This window comes from Camelus bactrianus, chromosome 3, assembly GCF_048773025.1.
Source record: "Camelus bactrianus isolate YW-2024 breed Bactrian camel chromosome 3, ASM4877302v1, whole genome shotgun sequence".
In the NCBI taxonomy this organism is placed as follows: Eukaryota; Metazoa; Chordata; class Mammalia; order Artiodactyla; family Camelidae; genus Camelus; species Camelus bactrianus.
In genome coordinates, this window is record NC_133541.1 from 51,192,726 (window position 1) to 51,215,733 (window position 23,008).

Here is a 23,008-nt window from a genome sequence, read left to right on the forward strand (position 1 = left end):
GCGCCTCCAGTCTTTGCAGCCGCGCGGCGCCCGCGCCCACCGCGAATCCCCCCGCCCGTCCGTCCACCCGCCCGCGCCGCGCGGCCCCTCCTCGGCGCCGGGGACGCCGCCCTGCCTCCCGCCAGGCCCGCTCTTCAGGCGGGCGCCGGGCAGGTACTGGCTTGACCGGCCGGGGGGCGCCACGCGGCCCCCGCCCCGCTGCCCGCGCCCCCTCTCCCCGCCCTAGCCGCCGTCGCTAGGCAGAGCGCGACGCCCCAGCTCATGCAAGGGCCCGGTATTAAAGAGTGACCTTGGCTTAGGTATAAAAATAGGTGCGGGTAAGCTGCGGGGACCACGACGCTCAATTTGCGTATTCCTTTAATGTCAACATTCGCAGAATCCCGTTTGCACGCCCCACGGAGTTTTCCTCCATCGAGGGGCGGGACCTCCGGGAATCTACCCCCGGTGGGCGAGGCCAGCTCGGCCTCGGGGCAGGGGTGCGGAGGGCGCCGCGAAGACGAAGGGACCCCTCCCGCCACCTCCCTCCTCACTGCCTCCCAGGAGGATGCAAGGGAAAAGGAAGCCAAGAGTCCCCTTCACAATCTGGACAAGCCCAAGCGCCCAGACTTCCATCTTGAGATAATAAGGAACCACCACATTCCTGCGTTGACCTCTTCTCTTTCAGAATCTAGCACAAGCAAACACTCCCTGACCCAGAAGGACGGCAGCTCCACCCACCTTTCCTCCCCTTCCCCTCCCTACTGACTTCATCTGCCTCTGAGCCCAGGGCCCTGTTGCTAATAACACTCCCAAGAAAGAAAGATAAGCTCTCAAGTATTTAGAGCATGGTAGATTTCTTTAAGGTAAGGCATGCCATGGTTTCAATAGGTTTAATAATTGTATTGAGGAATAGTATTTGTATTTGGGTAATTTTAAGACTTCCTTGTATCAATAAGCTCTGAAAAATAAACTCATCATCTAAGAGCAGTGGCATTGTTTTCAGCTCATCCAGAACATTTGAAATTGCATCTTTAATTCCTCGGAAATATTTAGCAATCACAGTACCAACCTTTCACGAATTTACTGATGATCAACAAAATCAATAAATATTTCAAAGAATACTTGTTGCTAGAGATATACTTGATTCAGGGTTTTTTTAATCAAAGACTTCTGCTTCCAGTTGCTCGTAAGAATCAACCTCACTGTTATATTTAATTTGTAATATTTAATTAGCAGCAATCTTAAATGTTATACAAAAAATAGTTACCATTTTTAGTGGACCCAACACTGAACTAGATTTAATTGAGTGGGAATTTTGAATTGTTGAATTGTTTTAATCCACAGCAAATCTTGAGTGAATGAATGAAGTTATATAACGTTTGAATTTGTATTTCCTGAGCTGTATGTAAGTAGGAGTCCCTGGGGCAATTCCAAACAATTCCTGCCACTTTGGGAAGATGTTCTTTTGGCTACCAGACTGCAGGTGTTGAAGCCTTGGGCCCTAGTGCAAAGCTAGCCAGTACAACTTGTTCGTAATGTTTGAAATGCATGAGTGTGATTGGCTTTTAGATATTATTTCAGTGCATGAGTACTTGTGCCTGGGAGGCCTCTCAAATGTCTGGCCACTTTGCTAGAAATAAGAACTACACCCTCCCAGTCCCATAAAAGAGAGGGTCCAGTGGCCCCCATTCAATCAGCTAAGCCCAGCTTTCTTCCTATGGCAAGGTCTTTCCTGCTGAGACCTACAAAAGTCCTGTCTCCTACCTTGTGACGAGTGTCCTGTGAGGAGGCTCTGACTTCATCCTCTTTACTTGCAACATGATAAGGCTTTGAATGTTTCAAGGGGGAAAAAATTGCTTCTCTCTTTGGCTGAGATGCATAAAATCTTGCTTGTATCTTTACCCACACTCTGAGGATCCATGCACTTGTTGACTGAAAAAAATGCAGAACCTAAAAGCTGAGAGTTACATTCTATTCCTAGGACATTTCTGAGGATTTAAGCCCAGGATGCTGCCTCTCCGATCACTCTAAGAGACTGCTCCAAAGAGGCAGGGGAGGAGTCAGGATACATAGGAGTTTTTGCAACAAAGACCAGGTAGTTGGACATCAAAAGATTACTGTTAATTAAAGAAAACCAGTTATCTCAAGTTAAAGAATTTAGCACATTTCTATACATGGGAAGATGCAAAAGTCTGGGCTCAGTGAAATCATTCCCTTGATGTGCATGCACTCAGCTGTCTAGGACCAGTATCCTATTCTTTCCCATCTTGAGTTCACTCAAGGTGTAACTTTGAGGGTGGTGTCAGAAGACGGGCTGCCAGTCTGTCTCCATTCTGAGCTCCCTCCCGCCCTCCATCGTGGGCAGGCTGCAGTAGTGGCTGATGACTTGATGGCTGCAGTGTCCTTTGTTTACTGATATGGCAGGCAATATTTTGCATTCATAGGCTTTTAGTGGACAAAGAACTAAAAAAATGAGTTTTTATCAGATTAATACATGCTGTAAATCACTATCAAAATATTTTGAAATATGCTTTGAGGCTTTTGTCTAAAGAGTTTTGTAGAGAGTAAGAGGATGATGGCTTTGGTTTCATTGTTGTATATGCTTCCTTTTATTACTTTGTTAAGTTATAAGCAGAAAGAAATATATTAAGAGTTCTCATTGCATTTTTAGTATATGTCAAAAGGGGAGTGGAACCATGTTAAGAGAATCTTGCCACAACACTGGATTTTGGATGTTGCTGATACAAATGACCCAGCAAAGAGCCCTTAATTTGTACTGGAAAAGAGGAATTCCTAACGGCTAAAATAATGACTAATATTTTTGATTGTTAACAAATTGCCAGGCACTCTACTAACTTCTTTGTAGAAATTAACTCATTTAATTCTCATAACCATCCTTCGAGATACGTATTAATGTTATCCCTAGTTTACCTAAGAGGAAATTGAGGCACAGAGAAGCTAAGTAATTTGCCCAGGGTCACACAGCTAATAATTCTGGCAGTTTGGCTCAAGAGCACACTCCCTTAACAGGTGTTCTATACCGCCTTTCATGGGCACAAAAATCCTACGCCATATGATTGAATTTTGCTTTTGAAACCCTAAAACATACCAAATACCCAATACCTTCATGTTTAAATAATTTCTTCGATCTAGTAGTATCTTCCTAGACGTGAAGAGAGAATTAAACCTTTAGTTAGCAAGATAACTTGGAAGACTTCCTCACATATATATTAAGCAAAATTGTATGATCTGTTAGTTTTTGAAAAGCAAAAAAAATTTTTTTCACATCTTTTAAGGGTAATTGTTCTCCAAGTTCTTTTTTTTTTTTTCAGGTCCCAGAGCAGAGTTATAAGTTTTGTTTATGTATTTATTTACTGAATGGAAGAAACACAGTTCCTCGGAAAAGATTCCTCACCATCTTTGACACCCCATTCAACTTCAGTGGGTAGAATTAGGATCCAACACATACAATACATATGTTTTATGTTCATAAAATTACAGTGTGAAGGTTTTAATGACTGAGGTGGTCCAGGGGCTTTTAGATCTAAAAGATTAGCCAGTTAGTTTACTAGTTAGCTAATAGTGTCAGCCACAGCAAAGGGGAAGCGAGAAGGTAATCTTTCCTACTCCACCAGGAGAAAAAGGACTGCACATCACAGAAGGCTTTAATCCTTCCTCACGTATATAAAGTGTGTCACAGAAATGCTTTCAGGATTAAAAGCAGTATTTCTATTGGGTTTTCTTTGTCAAAACACTGTAACTATCTGCAGATTTCAAATTCCTGAGTGACACTTTGAACTGAGAAGGAAAAAAAAACCCAAAACTAAAGAACAAGAGAAATAACAGGTTTGAGAAGACGAGTTACATGTGTTCTTCTAGACTGGTTGGGTCTAAAATGAGATAAAAGCTTAAGCACAGTGTATTTGGTAAGTTTAGTTTCTGTTTAAGAGAAAGATGATGTGATATTTTTCGTATTACCAAAGAAAAATTACAAACATATTGGCATCCATGGCAGATACTGCAAGTTGCCCAGTCAACATCCATTTTCCCCTTTTCTCTGCTGGACCCAATTCTGTTCAGGGTGGCAATGTGCCCAACTAAAGCTATCTTCCTTCCCAGGCTCCTCTTGCAGCTTATATGATCATTCGACCAATGAAATGTAAGCAGAAGATTATTTGGTGTGGCTTCCAAGAAACGTTTGTTTTCTGATAAAAACACCCTGAGCTATCCCTTTGCCATTTGTACTTTTTTCTTCTTCTTGTCTGGAAGAAGGACTTACCTTGGGGATCAGAGCAGCCACCTTGTACCCAGAGCTGACCATGAGGATGAAATCTGTGACTTTACTATGCCAGAGCCAAGAGATGGGAACATGGGACAATGGTAACATTATGAAGCTCCCATACCAATGCCAGAGTGCCTACCTCCAATCTTTTCTGTTACTTGCCAACAAATGCAGTCCTCACTAAAATTCTAAGTTAGCCACTGTCTCCTTGATACAGATAGAAAAAAGAACACTCTTCTATAACATATATTCTATACTATGTAGATGCTGTTCTTGGATTTTGCTACTGTCTTAAGTAACTGCATTTTGCAGAAATCAGTGCTCTCTGTGACTTACCTACCTAGTATTTGGTGAAGAACACACACTACTTCCTGACTATTAAAAAGAATATCTTATACTTAATCATATAGTGCATTTGATTTTACACATTTCACACCAGACCTCAGTTAAGTCTCAAATATCACTGTGAGAAAGGACAAGTGACCATAGATAGTGGTCTAGAAACAAGTTACTGGCCAAAGTAATCACCGTGCCAAGTACAGAAAGACTACACAGAAAAGTAAGTTACACTTTTCATGCTTAATTAAAAACAATATGAAAATGAATATATGTATATTCACGTATGACTGAAGCATTGTGCTGTACACCAGAAATTGACACACTGTAAACTGACTATACTTCAATTAAAAAAGCACACACACACACACAAGTAGAAGAATCAAGACACAGAGAGGGATCCTAAAATTAGAATGAGTAGTCTGTACTTTATAGAAAGCAACTCGGCAAAACTGATGAAAGTGAACGTGTTCCCCTTAATACTAATCTTAGAAATTTATGTGAAGGAATTTTTTAGGAAGAAGAAAAATTAACTACAGTCTAATGTTTTTTATTGAGTGTATTTCCAAAAGTGGCTATTGAATAGTTAAATGACAAGAAAATAAGTAAAATTTTCAAAACTGGGGGGGAAAAAAAGCTAAGTGCATGAAGATGTCACTGAAGCATTTTTTTCAAGAAAGCCAAAATGTATAAATAATACCATGAATGTCTAAATCAGTATATTGCTATCAATCAAAGAAATACAAAAAAGTTTGCCTATTTTATCGCCGGAAATAAAAGGTATTTTTTTTTTAACTCTTTTAAAAAAATTTTTTTAAATTTACTTTTCTGGGGGAGGAGGTAATTGGGTTTACTTACTTGTTTACTTTTTTAGAGAGGGTACTGGGGATTGAACCCAGGACCTGTGTATGCTAAACATGCACTCCACCACTTGAACTATACCCTCCCCACAAAATGTATTATTTTTAATTGCTAATAACTACCGCAAGGCTTACTGAAACAGCAACTCACTCTATAATAGGTTGGCATGCAAAATGGACCACCCATCTGGAGGCAAAGTATCATGATCACCATTGTCATTGTTGCTGGGTTACATTTATTAAACACTTAATGTGCCAGACATTATACTAAATATTTTACTTGAGCCGTCTTATTTAATCCTCATACCATCTATTTGAGGTAGATGAGGAAACTGAGGTTTAGGGAGGTGAAGAAATTGATCCAAGGTGGCAGAGTAGGATTTTGCCCACTGTCCTGAATTACTCTAGACTTTAGACACTAGACTATAGACTTAACTGCACTGCTTCTTAATTAGTATCTATCCAAGCATCAAAAAATAATAACAACAACCTCCTCTCAGCCAATGTTACACATCTATTGACTCGACATGTGTCTTTTGAAAAGTCTGTCATGCCAGGCTCTGGGTTGGGTAGACTGTGTGATGTGATAAAGTGACATATGGGACTGGCAGAGCCAACGAGAAATGTGGATGCACCTGAGGAACGATGGCTTACTAGCAGACTGGGAAGACAACCATGGTCTCTTTTAGTAGAGAGCAGAATGTCAAGAAATGGGGCCAGAGAAACAGGCAGGACCAGTTATTCCTTTGAAAAGCCCTGGTCAGCCATGGTAAGTGTGGATTCCCTCCAAAGGCAAGGGAGAGCCATTTGAAAAGTTGAAGTTTCAGAGTGACACGACCACATGTGCATGTTAGCAAATTTTTTCCAGTTGCAATGGGAAAAATGAATTGAGGAAAATAAAACTGGAGGCAGGGAGCCAGCGATGGAACAGAATGAGTAATCTGGGTGAGAGATGGCGGTCTGGTCTAGGGGTCACAGTGAGGATGAAGAGAAGTAAATGAATTCTGAAGCTCAAAGGTGAGAAATGGGATCAAATAGGACTTGGCAAAATATGCAACATAATAGAGAAGACAGCAAGACCACCAGGTGTCTGGCTTGAACCACAGGGTGGATGTCGGTGCTGCTTACTGCAATAGGCGTCACTGGAGGTTGAGGATTTGGGAGGAAAATCATGAATTCCATTTTGGCTGTGTTGAGTTTTATGTGCTGTGAGACATCCAGGTGGGGACCTGTGAAATAGTGAGATCTTCAGGAACTGGAGCTCAGCTCGGGCAGTCGGGGATGGGGAGTCGGGTGGTGGTGGATTTCCCCCTCTACTCCTCTTGGATTCTTGACTGCTTGTCTTATAACTGAGCAGGACCCTGTGGGGCCTCTCTGGGACAGATCCCTTCCCCCATGTCCTCAGCTTTAGCTCCTCTCAGAAGTACCTAGATAACAGTATCTGATGCACATTTCCTGAGTTGTTTTACAGACGCTAAAACCCCCAGCAAATGGAAGAAGTTAACTACTAGGTGACCATGAGCATGCAGCCTCCGGACCTGCTAAAACCTGAGGACTGATAATGTTAACCCCTGTGCCATCACCCTGTTACCTCACCATCAATCAATCAGAGAATTGTGCACAAGCTGGTCACATCCCCTGTGACTCCTCTCCCACACCTTGCCTTTAAAAATGCTTCCTTGAAACCCATCGGGGAGTTTGGGTGTTCTGAGCCCCAGCTGCCCTGGACTCCTTGCTTGGTGCCCTGCTGTAAACGCTACACTTCCCTTCACCTCAAACCGCTGTCAGTAGATAGGCTTTATTGCACACAAGTGAGTGGACCCAAGTTTGGTTCAGCAACAGCGATTGGACTAATATACAAGATAAATTAACAGGAGAAAAACCAGTTTAATTTCATGCACATAGGAGATCATAAAATGATGCTCAAAGAGTGATCAAAAGTGGGCAGCTTTTATATCTTTCCACACAAAGAAACAATAAATTTGTGAGGATTTGACAGGACAAAGAACCTTATATTTGGGTGCTTAATTAATAAGGAATTTAAGCAAAGTTTGGGTTTGGGTGGTAAATTAGTAAGAAGGTTTATTTACACAAGCTTCTTGCCCTGAATTCCCTGTCTCTGGTGATAAGGATGTCTTTCTACCTCCCGGTACAGGGAGGGCACCTTTCATGTGGGAGATTTATTTCTTGCTTTCAGAGAGACAGCGAGTAAAACAGCAAGACCCTGTGGGGTCCTCTCCGTGTCACCGCTTTCTTGTTTGTAGGAAATAGGCTTCACTCAGCCTCTTTGACCTTTCCTGAGTTCCAAAGGGCAGATTCAAACAGTTACTAATCAGGGAAGGGAGGGAATGCAGAGACAAGGGAGGAACTGTCAAGAGACAACAGTGCAGCCTTGGGGCAGGGTCCTGGTTCCTCCTCAAGGGATACACATAACAAAATATCAGTGAGTTCTTCTGCAGGAACCAAGGCCCCCACCCAGGTGGAGGATGGTAACTTCAGGCTGAGCACAAGATTCCTGGAGCACTGCTCTTTTACCTCAGCACCAGCCAAGCAGAAGAAAGTCACACACCCGGCAGCCCCCACCCCAGATTTTTCCTTTTAAAAAAAAAAAAAAAAACCTCCCTTAAAACCATCTGGGAGTTTGGGATTTTCAAGCATGGGCCACCTGTTCTCCTTGCTTGGCCCTACAATAAACCTTTTTCTGCTCCAAACCCCAATGTTTTGGGTTGTTTGGCCTCTATGTGCATTGGGCACACGAACTTTAGTTTAGCAACAAGAGGAGGGTCAATGTATCTATATTGCATCAGCTGTTTCTTAAGTAACTTTCATTCAAAATCATCAGTATATTGGGGAGGTATAGCTCAGTGGTAGAGCTCATACTTAGCATGCACGAGGTCCTGGGTTCAGTCCTCAGTACTGCCATTATAAATATATATATACATACATACATATGTACGTACATGCATACATCTAGTTACCTACTGTGGGGTTCGAGGACCAGTAAGAGGCCCCATAGAGAGCCAAAGGGGGCTCCAATCACAAGATGTCTCCCTGCACCCTAATCACTCATGTCATGAAGAGAGAAACCAGAAAACACAAAGAACATTCCTCTCCCAACATGTAATTGTTTTAGCCCAACTAACAACCCTGAATTATGACCTAACAAATCCCCTCCTAAAGATAAACCGTAACTTCCCCAAACATAATGAACTTAAGCCCTTAGATAATGATCAACTAACGTCTGGAAACCTTCAACACAACCACCTTCCTTAAAGCAGGTAGATGGTCAGGCCCTTCCTTATAAAAGACTCTAAGAATCTGCTTCAGGGCACACAGACACCTCTCACCTGTTGCCTGTAGCAGCGTATTTAATAAACTTTTCTTTTCACTTTTGTTTCTGATAAATTCTTTTACCACCCCTATGGTACCAGCCTGCCTTGCCCCACAACAACCATCCCCTAAAAAACAAACAAACAAACAAACAAAAGAAATCATCAACGTGCCATTGAGGCTTATTCTGAGGCCGCCTGCCCTGTGTCCCCACAAGGGAGATATCTAGACTGAAGCTACAGACGGGGAGTCATCAGCGTAGGGATGGAAGTTGGAGCCATCGGATGAGTGAGCTCACAGCATGCAGGAGACTGGGAGGGGAAAGCACAGGCCCAGGCAGAATCTGATGGGGACAGAAGAAGATGCTGCATGGGAAGCACAGCCAGAGAGGAAAGGGGGAATGAATGTGGCGTCATTGAAGCCCAACGAAAGAGGCAGTTGAGTCATCAGTGGAGTTAAACGCTCCTCTCAGAGTTTATCCGATGAAATATTTAAGGGTGAGCACAAAGATTTGCCAGCAAGATGATTTCAATATTGTTAATAAGGGGGAAATACTGGTGGTGGGGAAGCCCACCAAGATAGTTGTGAAGATAATGAAATGTTGGTACATCCGTACAATGGAACATGGGATAGTATTTAAATCACCTTTCTGAACATTTAAATCGCCATTGTGAATATTTACTGACATGGGAAATTGTTAAGTAGAAAAGAACCTGTCTAAAAAATATGATCTCACTTTTGCTTTTAAAAGTATGCTGAATCATACAGATATATTTAAAGAACGTATAAACCATAAGGATATATATTGAACTGTTAAGACTGGAAGTTGGAAAATGGATTCAAAAGAGGCAAAACTGGGTAGTGGGATTACGGGATAGGTGATTTGTATTTTGTTTATACTATTTTTCTCATTTTCCATGATGAACGTATAGTCCTTTTCTAATAAGAACAGATTTAATGGGTTTTTGATTAAGAAATTTATGGCACATAACCCATCATACACCATGATTAAATATTATATTTATGGAAACTAGACATCAACATGGAAAAATACATGTGCTAAAATGTTGTTATGGCAAGTTATGTTACTTTTACAGAAAGAAGCTCAATAAGAACTATCAAGGATAAACAAAACCACACACTAGTTAAAGGGGTTAAAGACAGATCTTATTCAGCAACTCCCACAGCAGGGAACAGAGGTGAGCTCAATTCCAATTTGTCCAATTCCAAATGACTGGGCATTTCAAAAGGAGAATTAGGGGGTAGCAAGGGGGGCGGTGGCCATTGAGCAGAATTAGAAAAGGGAAAAGTTACCAAAAGCAGGTAAGAGGGTTGGTTAATGTCAGTGTGATTCGATCATGTGTGTCTGCTAACTGGAATTCAGCCAAGTTAGGCTTCGACATCCCACAGAGCCTGAAAGACAGAGACCTTATCATCCTGATAATTGCACTTCAAAGCTATAGCTCAGGTCTCTTGAGAAAGACCTTCTTGGGTTGTAGGAGGTTCACATACATCCCAAAGGAACAGAGGAAGGATTCACAACTGTAACTTTTTTCAATAAATGCTCTGAGAATGGGCATTCCAGGGTCTGTCATCAGGTGTTGGCTGGAACAAATAGTCATTCTTTTGTCAACTGAGAGCTTTTCCAGACCGGAACTTAAGGGAGGCTGGGTTACCCCAGCGCCTCAGGCTGCTGGAAGCCGGGCTAGAGTCTGGCCACGTCTCCTAGTGCTGGGGTTTGTATGGAGTCATTTGTACCCAGAGTTTTTGCAGTTTTCGGGGCCCACGTGTCCCAGATCAAGAAGAGGGGACAGATCTAGGAGAGGCTGCATAGGTTCTTTTCCCGCACAACTGGGTAATGGCCATTGCCTCACCAATCTCATAATAAATGAGCCCCTGCTCTTTAATCCTTGCCCACTCACCTGCAAAGGCAATCCCTGGAAGAAGTGGGAGCCTGGGAACACACACCAGAATGTCCTGGTTCCATGGTCTTCACACATGCTGGGCCGTGCACAAGGCCATACACCAGAGGAGGCACAAGGAAAGGCTGCAACCTACCTGTGCTTTGTGGGCCACGCCCAGCGCCCTAACTCCATCAGCCAGAGGACAGGGCACCTTTTTCTAATCTGTCTATCCTGGGAAAAAATAACCTTTTTTTTTTTTTTTTAAACAGAACGAAGTATTCTTCTACACTAAGGTGATCCTAACTATATTGAGTGAAGGATCTTTGATGCTGGAAAGCAGATCCAAGATAATTTGGGATCAACCTTTATGGGACTTTATAAGAAGACATAACTCGTTTTAAATGGAAATGAATTTTGGCATATTGTTTTTTGGTGGCACAGTCCACACTCTGAGCACATTGTTACGCAAACACTCGACTAACCGAATGTACACAGTACTTACACTTGTGCTTACTAAAGATAAAGAGGAATTGCAATACCACACCTGCCATTCACCCTCCTACCCACACCTCCAACACTGCCCAGCCCCACTGTAAGCAAGCAGGACCCTATGGGGCCTTCCCAGGACAGACCCCTCCCCATATTCTCTGCTTTAGCTCCTCTCTGAAGTACCCAGATAATATCTGACGCACATTTCCTGAGTTACTTTATAGATGTTAAAACCCCCACCGATTGCCATTTTAGTTTACCTCACCATCAGTGAATCAGAGAATTGTACACAAGCTGCTCACAAACCCAGCAACTCCCCCTCCCTCACCTTGCTTTTAAAAACGCTTTGATGAACCCCTTCGGGGAGTTCAGACCTCTTGAGCACTCGCTGTCCAGACTCCTTGTACAGCACCTCACAGTAAACACTGCACTTCCCTTCACCACAACTTCATGTCAGTGGATGGGCTTTACTGCACACAGGTGAGCAGGCCCAAGTTTTGGTTTGATAACACCACTGCCAAGTTCATTTACTGATTTTTGAAAATACTGCGAAGCAGAAGGCGACATTACTAATTGGCTTTTTTCATGTCAGCTTAGTTATGGGAAGGAGGGGTTTGATTAACAACTATATAATTCTGGCCTGCAGATAATACTGGAACTAAAAATGCTTTCAAAGGAAAAATTTGCAGGTGGAAACAATGTTATAATCAAGAAAACATAAAGCAAAGACTCTGTTTCCCCAGCTTCAAAACTAAAAAAATCAATCAAAGTAACAAACAAAAACCTGTGAAATTCTGAATCCTCCAGCTTCACTAGGTTGACTAGGAAAAAAAAAAAGATCAGGCAAAACATTTAGTTTCTTTTATATTGGAAAGGAGCAAAAAGAGAAGAACTTTCAATCCAAACAAAGGCACATCCGGCTATGAAAGGCATGTCCTGCCAAGGCGCAGAAGAGGGCCAGTCTTCTGTGTCTCCCACAACAAGGCTGAAACAATACACAATGTCTCTCAATTTTCAGTTTGGCCTTGGTTTGCAAACGCTACAGTGGAATTGATTAGCGCCGCCGGGGGTGGGGGCTGGGCTGGAACTTGGCCTTCAGTGTGCAGGCTCCCTGCGCTCCCCACCAGCTTCAGTGTTAAGAACACTGAATCCTGAGTCTCTTCCCTCCAAAGATTCCAACCCAGGACATCTAGAATGGGACCAAAGAATCTGCATTTTGAGTAAGCATCATAGGTACTCCCTTTATTAAAACTGTATAGATGGTGAGATTACTCACACAATAGAGAAACTGAGATGAGACAAAGTGCAGGGATGTAAACTTCTGAAATTTAACTAAGGCATCACATTTGCAGGAAAGTGCATAAGGTCTCTAATATTAATTGTACAGTTCAATGAATATTTAATGTGTAGACGCCTAGTAACTACCACCCAAATCAAGATAGAGAACATTTCCCAACATGTCAGCAGGGTCCCCCCAAACCCCCTCCCAGTCAGTACCTCTCCCCAGAGATAACCATAATTCTGACACCTGACAACATTATGTTTCTGAACGTCATATAAATGGAATCATACTGTATGAACTTCTTTGTCTGACTTTTTTGCTCAACATTATGTGCATGAGACTCACCACGTTGCTGAGTGTAGAAGTAGCTGTTTCTCCTTGATTTCTGTGTAATATTCCATTTATAAAAATGCCATGATGGATTTGCCCCTTCTCTGGTTGAGGGACTCAGTCATTTCAAGATTGTTTGGCATTTCCGTAATTGTTGCAGAGTCATTTGATAGGATTTTAAATCTCCTTGTTTATGATAAAAATGAAGTTGTTTTTAAGAATGAAGATATTGTTTTGATATAAAACTGAAATCATATGTCAGGATGTTATTATCCACATCTGTGGCTGCTGCTAAGCATTCAGTAGCTCAGCTGTAGAACATATGAAGAAGAAATTCTTGCGAAGGGACATTTAGACTATAAATACCGAGAGTTTGTGAGGACAGCCTGAGAGTGTTCGGTTTGGGTAAGGCCACCCTTTGCTGATCTAAATAGCTCTCTGAAGACCTTAAGGCATTAGCACCTGACATGGTAAAGGCAACTCTTTGATCAGCAGTGCTGAAAGCCATGCAGCAGCGTCCCCAAGAAGATCATCTGCCCGCCAACACCAGTGCCATGGTTCCCTAGCAACGTGTTCTAGCAACAGGGGACTTTTCATTTTTATTCTTCTGGCAGCTGGATGTCAGCTGATGGTTAATTAAGCTGCCTCTCTCCAAAACCAACTTGGGTAAAGGTATACCTTGAACTAAATTTGGACTTTATTCCTTTTATCTCCCTTTGCCTGGAACAATAGTGTCATGAATCAATCATTTGTTTGAGCTATGTTTTTTATTGACTTACTAAGAGACATTACCCTATATGCTATTGGTTTGTGAAATTATAATTCCTGCAGTAAACCTGTGTCAAAATAAATAAATAAATATTGGCAAAGATAATCTCAGTCTCTGAATATAGTTTGCTACCACCACCCTCAAACAAAACACATATAAATTTTAGAAGCAGTTTGTCCATTTCTGCAAAAAAGGTGGTTGAACTCTTGATACAGATTGCACTGAATCCGTAAATCAATTTAAGGACTACTGTCATCTTAACAATATTATGTCTTCCAATATATGAACACCAGATATCTTTTCATTTCTTTAGAATGTCTTTTATTTTAACATTGCTATAGTTTTCAGTGTGCAAGTCCTGTACTTTCTTAGTTAAATTTATTTTATTTTATTCTTCCAAATGCTATTGTACTAAAACTGTTTTCTTAATTCAGTTCTCAGACTGTTCATTGCTAGTATATAGAAATAAAACTGATTTTTGTATATTGCTCTTGTACCTGCAATTTTGATTAACTTGTTTATCAGCTCAAATCATTTTTTTCCTGACTTTTTTTTAGGATTTTTCTATGTGCAAGATCATGTCATCTGCAAATAGAAATAGTTTTACTTCCTCCCTTCCAGTTTTGATTCCCCTTTTTTCCTCCTCTTTCTTGCCTAATTTCCCTGGCTAGAACCTCTAGCACAATGTTGAGAAGTAATGAGAGCAGACGTCTCTGTCTTGTTCCTGATCTTAGGGGAAAACTTTTCAGTCATTTACCATTAAGGATGATGTTAGCTGTGGGTTTTTCATGGATGCTCTTTATCAGGCAGAGGAAGTTCCCCTCTATTTTATTGAATGTTGTTTTTTTTTTTTTATCATGAAAGGGTGTTAGATTTTGTCAAATGTTTTTTCTCTGACTGTTGACATGATCCTGTGGTTTTCCTTTTGTTTGTGAATATCATGTATTACATTGCATTCTTGGGATAAATCCCAGTCGGTCACGGTGTATAATACTTTTTATGTGATGCTGGATCTGGCTTTCCAATATTTGCAGAGGATTTTTGCACCTATGATCATGGGTGATACTGGTCTGCAGTTTTCTTGTGATATCTTTGGCTTTGTTATCATAGTAATACTGAACTCTGATAGAATGAGTTATGAAGTATTCTCTCTTCTATATTTTGGCAGTGTGAGGAGTCTGCTTCTTTTTTGTTATATTCACTAGTTTGCTGTATTTTTTAGATTCTATGTATAAGTGATATAATACTGTATTTGTCTTTTTTACTTATTTCACTTAACATAACACTCTCCAAGTCCATCCATGTTGCTGCAAATGGCAATTTTTTTCTTTTTTATGACTGAGTAAAATTCCACTCTATATACATACACCACATCTTCTTTATCCATTCATCTGTTGATGGATACTTAGGTTGTTCCCATGTCTTGGCAATTGTAAATAATGCTGCTATGAACATTGAGATGCATGTATCTTTTCAAATTAGTGGTTTTGTTTTTTCCAGATATATAACCAGGAGCTGGGTCATTTGGTAGTTCTATTTTTAGTTTTTTGAGAAATCACCATATTGTTTTCCAGAGTGGCTGCACCAATTTACGTTCCCCCCAACAGTGTACAAGGGTTCCCTTTTCTCCACTTCCTCACCAACACTTGTTATTTGTGGTTTTTTTGGATGATAGATCTTTCTTCTTTTTTATTTTTTTACAAGTATAAATTTCCCACTTAGCACTATTTTTGTTTTATTTACCTCAAAGTATTTTTAAATTTCTATTGGGATTATCTCCCCCTGCAAAACCAAACCAAAAAAACAAAATTTCTATTGGGATTGCTTCTTTGACCCATTGGTTATATAGGAGTATGCTGTTTAATTTTCACATATACGTGAATTTTCCAAATTTTTTACATTATTAATTTCTAATTTCATTCCATTGTGATCAGAAAACATACACTTTGTACAATATCAATCTTTTAAAATTTAGTGGGGGAAGGCTAGAGCGTTTGCTTAGCACACATGAGGTCCTGGCTTCAATCCCCAGAACCTCCACTAGATAGGTAGATAGGTAGATAGATAGATAGATAGATAGATAAAATTTATTGATATTTGTTTCCTGGGCTAAAGTATAGTTTATCTTGGAGAATTTCCCATGTGTACTTAAAAAGAAAAAAGAGTATTCTGCTGTTGTTGGGTGAACCATTCTGTGTATGTCTGTTAAGTGTAGTTGAAGCCTTCTATTTCCTTGCTGGTTTTCTTTTAAGTCTATTCATTATTGAAAGTTGGATGTTCAAATCTAACTATTATTATTGAACTGTCTAATTCTCCACTCAATTCTGTCAAGTTTGCTTCATGTATTTTCAGGCTCAATTTTAGGTAAGTATTATGTGTGTAATTGTTATATCTTCCTGATCCTTTTGTCATGATAAAATGTCACTTTTTATCTCTGGTAACTTTTTTTGTGTTGAGGTCTGCTTTGACATTTGCATAGCCACTCCAGTTCTCTTTTGCTGTTTCTATGGTATATTTTTCCATCCTTTTATTTCTTTGATGAACAGCATCTTTTTATGTGCATATTGGCCACTTGAATATCAGCTTTCGTGTCTCTTCAAGACTTTGCCTATTTTTAATTTTACCTTTTTTTCTTTTTCTTATTGATCTGTAGGATTATATGTCCTGGATATAAGTCCTTTGTAGGATGTATTATTCCAAATGTCTTTCCTAGTTTTTAGATTCTCTTTTCACCCTTTTAATAGTGTTAATGAATAAATTATAAAGTTCACTTATCAACGTTTTCATTTCTTTTCATTTTTCTCTTGTGTCCTGTTTAAGAAATCTTTGCTCACTTGGAGTTGTTGTTCTTATTGTTGTTTTAACACAGAATGATCGTGGCATGGCTGACTAATACATGAAATACTGCCAACTTGTCCTCCAAAGCAGTTGTATAACTTCTACTCAGATCAGCAGTATCTTAGCATTCCATTGCTCCACATCTTCCCCTTGTCAGACTTTTAAACTTTTGACAAGATAATAGATGTAAAATATATTCTTACTGTAGTTTGTGCATTTTCCTAGTTACAATGAGATTGAGAATATTTTCATATGCCTACTGGTCATTTGGATTTATGCCTCCATTTATTGACTATTTACTTCTTATATATATTCTTCTGTATGCTTGAAAGATCCCAGAAAAAGTTGAAAAAAAAAAAGCAAGGTGCAGAACAATAGATACAGGGACATACATATGTGCGTGTGCTTACATATATGCAACACACATACACCTGTATCTTTTTATATGAATAGTGTATTTTTAAAAAATATGAAGCCATAAAGTTGGAAGAATTATTTCAAAGACATTTATAGTGAACTGTAAATGGAAAATGGCAAAGTTCAGTATAATCTGTCAAACTCATCAGTAGAGTTTTTAAAAAAGTGAAATAAGATTGTAAGTCAACACATTTCAATGAAAAGCAAAATTAAAAAAAAAAAAACTACGGGACACATGAAGGTGACAGCAGGGAGAGTCTAGTTGGAAATGTATCCTCTCCTTCAAATGCCTTAACTTAGCATTCATAACACACACCGGCTGGAAGGGGAGGCAGACGGGTCACGCTCCAGGCCTGGGATTCTGAACATAACATCTGTGTTAGACACAGCCTGAATATCTCAAAAGCAGGTGTCGGTGGAGAAGAAGATACAAGCATGAAATCACAGCAATATTATTAAGTCCCTTTCTGTCACATCAGGTTGTCACAGTAACCAAAGGAGAACATACTGATGGTGCCTTGAGACGTTTCAGTGTCCTTCAAAGAAATATAAGGTGCTCTGTGTTTATGATTTTTTTTAAAAAGTGAAGTAAGAATAAAGCTCGTGACCTCTGTGTGTGTGCTAAGGGGGTGAGGGGACAGGGTGGCGGGGCTTCAACATTGTTAGAATTTTGGTGGAATTGAGCAGGACCTGGAGAGCCAGCCAGATGGCCAAGTGAGACTGATCTCAAGTGAATCCAGGTGATGTCTTTGAGCTCCCTCTGGTGAAGGAGTTCAAAGGAACTGAATTACTGTCCACCTCCTCCGGGGTGGAACTAGAGCAGGAACGCTCAGCCCTGGCTGCATGCCAAGATCACCTGAGGCGCTTTTAGAATAAAGGCCTCGGCTCCACCCCCGAACAATTGAACCAAAATCTCTGTAAGTAACTCTGGAAACTGTATTTTCCTAATTGCGGTATAATTGACATATAACATTATATTAGTTTCAGGTGTACAACACTGATTCAGTATTTGTACATACTGAGAAATGATCACCACAAGAAGTTTAGGTAACATCCATCACTATATATAGCTACAATTTCTTTTTCTTGTGATGATAACTTTTAAGATCTACTTTTAAGGTCCAAGCAACTTTCAAAATAAAATACATGGGGAGCATAATATTTCCCCAGGTGATTCTTATGGGAAGACAAGGTTGACATTCCACAAAGCAGACACCGATACACAGAACTTCAAATTTCACTGTTTAGGAAAATAAACTTTTTAGGCATATATGGTTATTACAATCAGTTTTTTAAATTGAAGTGTAATGAAATTAGGGAAAAGTTTTGTTTATTTATCATAAGTGACATCAGGAAAAGAAAGGAAATTGTTGCTTTAAAATGGTTTCTATCTCAAGATATGGTTCTTTTGAATGATTTTCATTCAAGGAGCATTTATTGAGAACCTATGACATGCAAAGCCCTGTGCTAGAATCAAGAGATTATTTTTTAATGGCTAGAGAGAGAAATGGCTGTTACCTTCAAAGCTGTTATAGTCTGGTTGAGATGTATAAATAACTAATGATGGAACAAGATTAAAGAAAAATCCATGGGAACACTGAGGAGGTGATTCCAGCAAGAAGACTGGGACTGGGGAGGCTTTATGAAGAAACCAGGATTTGAACTCAGCCTTGAAGGATGAGCAGAATCTCCGTATGTGGAGAAGTCGGGCTTGGAGGCAGATTCCCAGTTTGGCAAGGAGCAGGAACAGAGCCTCCACAGTGACAGAATGCATATACTGCACACCTCATCTTCTCCTGGATCTGCTGCAAGGACTTCCTGACTGATCTCCAGTCTGTTCCTCCTCTAGCCTCTGCAGGCCCCCATCCCTGCCTCACACCACTGCCACTGCTCTCTTATTTCCATAGAATGTTGGGCATTTATTGTGTGTTCACTATTAGCCTATATCTGCATAATGTTCCCTAAATTTTTTCCAGGTTTTTTTTTATTGAAGTATAACCACTGTTAATAGTGTGGGTAGGTATCCATCCATTTTCTCCATCTCTCTGACTCTCTCTAACTGCTTTTTTCTCCCTATATACAGTATAGAGATCTAGATATACATATATACACACACATTATGTACATACATACATATCATATTATTTATATATAGATACTTACCAGACTATATATGTATACACATACATGTATGTGTATATATATAACATACCATATGTGTGTAAGTACAGTGAACTAAGCAATTGTATATATATTTACATACATATTTGATACATTTATAGAGAATCTAATGCCTTTAAATACAGTGTGTCTATTTATCCATACATGCACATAAATGTTCACGTGTGTGTAGGAATGTGTGTTTACTCTCACATCTGTGGATTTTGGAGGACTATTCCTTTGCCTAAAACCTTTTGCTGGGCACATCACATGCTGGGTTAAGTCCCAGCTCTTAGCCCACTGTCCCAAGCCCCACGCAATCAGGCCACAGCCTACCTCCACCTCCAGCCACCTTTCCAAGGAATCTACAGTAGGGAGCAAAAGGAACACTGCTCCTCCTGAGCACGTTCTTCAAAACTGGGGTCCTTTCAGTGATTATTTTTCAGGATCAATATGCTGACATGACTTGTTAAGGCCATGGTGAACAAAAGCTAAGGGGAAGCAGTGTGAGAGCAAGACTAATAAACATGCAGAGAAGTCAAATGCCTGTCTTATGGGCTCCCTCGCCCCTCCCAAGACATGAAGCCCTCCCTCTCCCATCTGACACCCCTGTGTTCGGGCCTGACCTTGACACTGCTGCACTCACGCTGAGAGCTTTATAAACTGCTCATAGGTCCTTGAACAAGCCCAGCTGTATCCCGTCTCTGTGCTTTTACATAATTTCATTCCTCCAGCTGGAATGCCCTTACTTGCCATAGGCTGCTAGGCAAACTCTAATTATCTTTCAAAACTTGGCACACACAAGGGTGTTTTTTCTTTCTGGAGGCCACAGTGAGATGTCTCTTACCCAGTGATTTAGAAATAAGGCTACCACAGAATAAATCAAGCAAACCACATACACCGTGTATGTGATCAGCCCTCTGGAGGACAAAGACAAGCAATTGTGTATAAATATGTGACTGAAGAATTTAGAGATGCTTGGATTTCAAAAAAGAGAGAAAGGGGAAAAAAACCCCGCAAAACCCTGTAATTTAATAAACAGAAAGGCAATGGATTGTATTTGCCTTGTTCACAGTAAGATCATGTGAAGAGAAAGATCTGGTAAACCCAGGAAGCAGAGCGGAGAGAACAGTGAGACGTTCACAGAGACACAGGCTGGCAGGTGCACGTCATTAATGTTCACTGCTGTGTATTAATCTAGCACGTGAATCAACTACAATTTGTCTCCTATTGGTGGAAATTAATATGGTTCTGATAACTAGCCGTTATAAATACAGTTCAGTGGGCATTTCTGCCCATGTTTCTTTATACTCATGAGCTTGAATTTTCCAGAGTGTCTTTTCAGGAGTGGAATTACTGGATCGTAAGCGCTGAGTCTGTTCAACTTTACTAGATAAGGTCGAATTGTTCTTCAAAGTGGTTGTGCCCATTTCTGCTGCAGCCACCAGTGGAATAATGTTTCAGCTGGTCTGTATTCTTACCAACACTCACTATTGTTAGTCTTGTTTGCTGGTGGGCTGCACTGAGAATGTGGTCTCATCATTGTTCTGCTATGCATTTCTCTTATTACTACTGAGACTGTGCACATCTTTCACACTTACAGACCACTGGGTCTCCTCTTCTATTTATACCCTTTCCCCCATTCTTCTATAGGCTAATTTTTATTCTATTTATTGTTTCACAGGAATTCTGTGTGTGTGTGTGTGTGTGTGTGTGCGTGTATGTTTTGGATATATTCTTCTGGTCCATGACTTGTGTTTCACTTTTAAAAAATCATCTGTGCCTCAATTTTCTCATCTGTAAAATGAAGTAACATTACTAAGCAAGTACGTATTATTAAGTGTCATCCAGTAAGTACTGAGTATTATTAAGCAAATATGTAATGTATTTAAAACAGTGCCTCGCATCTAGGAAGCACTATATAAACATACATTACTATCATCAGTGTCTTTTGATGGCAAGAAATTTTAATTATTTTTATAGTATCTTTTGATGAATAGAAAATTGTGGTTTTAATGTCTCAATGTATTAATCTTTTCCTTCATGGTTTGTGCTTTTTGTGCCTACAACTGGCTTTTTATAATTGTTCTATGTTTTGCCCATTCTATGAGTGTTTTTACAGTTAAGGTTTCCCATAAAACCCTATGGAACCCATTAGAAGAGGAAGCTTAAAGAGAACACTTAAATCATTGCCTTTGTGTTTTAAAGAACGGTGGGTTTTCCTTCTAGACTTTACTGTGAATACCAAAAGTGTGCTTTAGTTGACTTAATTAACCTTATAAAACAAGACTTTTACCATGGCTTCTTATTGAACATATATTGGTAGTTCTTATATGGTATTTAAATTTAAATTTTTTATTTTTTGTGATTTTTTTGTTTTCTTTCCTACAGTTGCTTTTTGTTCAAATGCTGATATTTTACAGATATGATAGAATTAGTCTTTCATTCTCACAAAACTTACCAGATGCCAACAAATACATGAATTGCTTTACCAATGACCACGTCTGTTCAGTGAACTGAGTTGATCTGTGGTTCTGTGAAAAGAAATCCTACACATCACATTAGCTAAGTATTGTAGTCATCTTGCAATGTCATTCTCCATGATTAAAATCACTTCCAGGCCCCTTTGTGGTTGACTATTCCCTTCTGCTCTATTGAAGACATTACAATACTCGTTGGGAAAGTTCCGTGCCTACAAAAGCAGTAGCAGTCGCTATTCAGTGGAGATGCTGGCGGATACAGAGCAGCACTGTCCAAACTCGTGATCAAGATGAGCTACCAGCCACAAAATTGAACTTCACAGGACAACCTGATAGTGAAAATAAATGCTGGGAAAGTTCCAAAGCTGCTTTCTGGAGAAATGTCAGCTTTGCCTAGCTACCCCTGGGACTCTACCATTTGGAGCTCCTCAGAGAATAGATATTGAATTTTCTGCCGTTCAGTTTATATCACAAATCTAGCCCAAAGTGATACTCAGGGAAGATCGGCTGTAATTTTCCATTTTGGTGGTGGGGGTGGGGGTTATGAAATTCTTTTTCTAAGACAGTATTATTCAGAAGTTACTCTGGTTGAAGTGGGAGGGGGACGTTCAGAAATTTAGTTCAAGAGAAGGAACCGATAGACTTATTTCTTTCCAACAGCGAGAGTCATATATTAGAATACGTGTTCTTTGTTTCCCTGGCCAGGAAGTTTAATGCCCAATTTAAACTGCAATCGTAGCATCTTTGTTAATGTTTATTATTAGTACCTATGCATTTTATTTTTCCCTTGGTCCTGATTTTCTATTCCTATTTTCCTAAATTACTACGTATGTTCTAAATATCTGTCTCCAGCTCAGATCACTTTCCAGAGATCCAGAACCAACTGTCTTCTCAACATCTCAGTTTCGATTTCCACAAGCATCTCAAACTCAAAAATGTCTAAAGCTGCATTGAATTCCCCACCTAAAAAAAACAAACAAAACCCAGCTCTTTCTGCCTGCTTTTCTCAGCCCCGTCCATCCAACAGCCTAAGGCAGAAGCAATCTTAGTTATGTTTGGTTCCTCTCTTTTCTCACCGTCTGTTGTTGTCAGGACATGCTAGGTTATACTGCTGTTAAGCAAACAACCCCCAACTCTCAGTGGCTTAACACAGTGGAAGTTTATTTCTCCTTCTGACTATGGAGTCCAAGTGAGGGCTCTGCCCCACTTTCTCACAGCCCCCAGGTCCCAGGCTGAGAGAGCAGCCACTATCTGGGACATTCCTGGTCAGCATAACAGAAGGAAAAGAGCTCTGAAGGGTTCCATCCCGGCGATTTGATGCTCAGCCCCGAAGCTACACACATCACCCCTGCTAGAGGTAATAACTTGGCCCTATCACCCAGCCATGGAAGGCCAAGAAGCACAACCCTACCACGCACCCGGAAGGCAGAGAACAGAAACATTAGTAAGCAGTGTTACTGACTACCACACTGTCTTAGGATGCAGTCCTCAGAAGCAGACCTGAGATGAGGATTCATGTGAAACTGACTCAGGAAATGCCACTAGGAAAAAA

General features: G+C 40.3%; 1 protein-coding gene across 3 annotated transcripts in view; it reads right to left on the reverse strand.

The window, feature by feature from the left end:
- The window catches only part of FAM169A (family with sequence similarity 169 member A), an 88,341-nt gene that overhangs the window by 61,991 nt on the left and 3,342 nt on the right, over positions 1 to 23,008 (reverse strand). The window contains exon 1 of one of the 3 annotated variants that reach the window (XM_074359823.1): positions 290 to 936. The exons of the other annotated variants lie outside the window; for them this stretch is intronic. The gene's annotated coding sequence lies outside the window, so the exon portion shown is untranslated. Of the gene's footprint in view, positions 1 to 289; positions 937 to 23,008 lie in introns of those variants that run through there. 3 annotated transcript variants of the gene reach the window in all.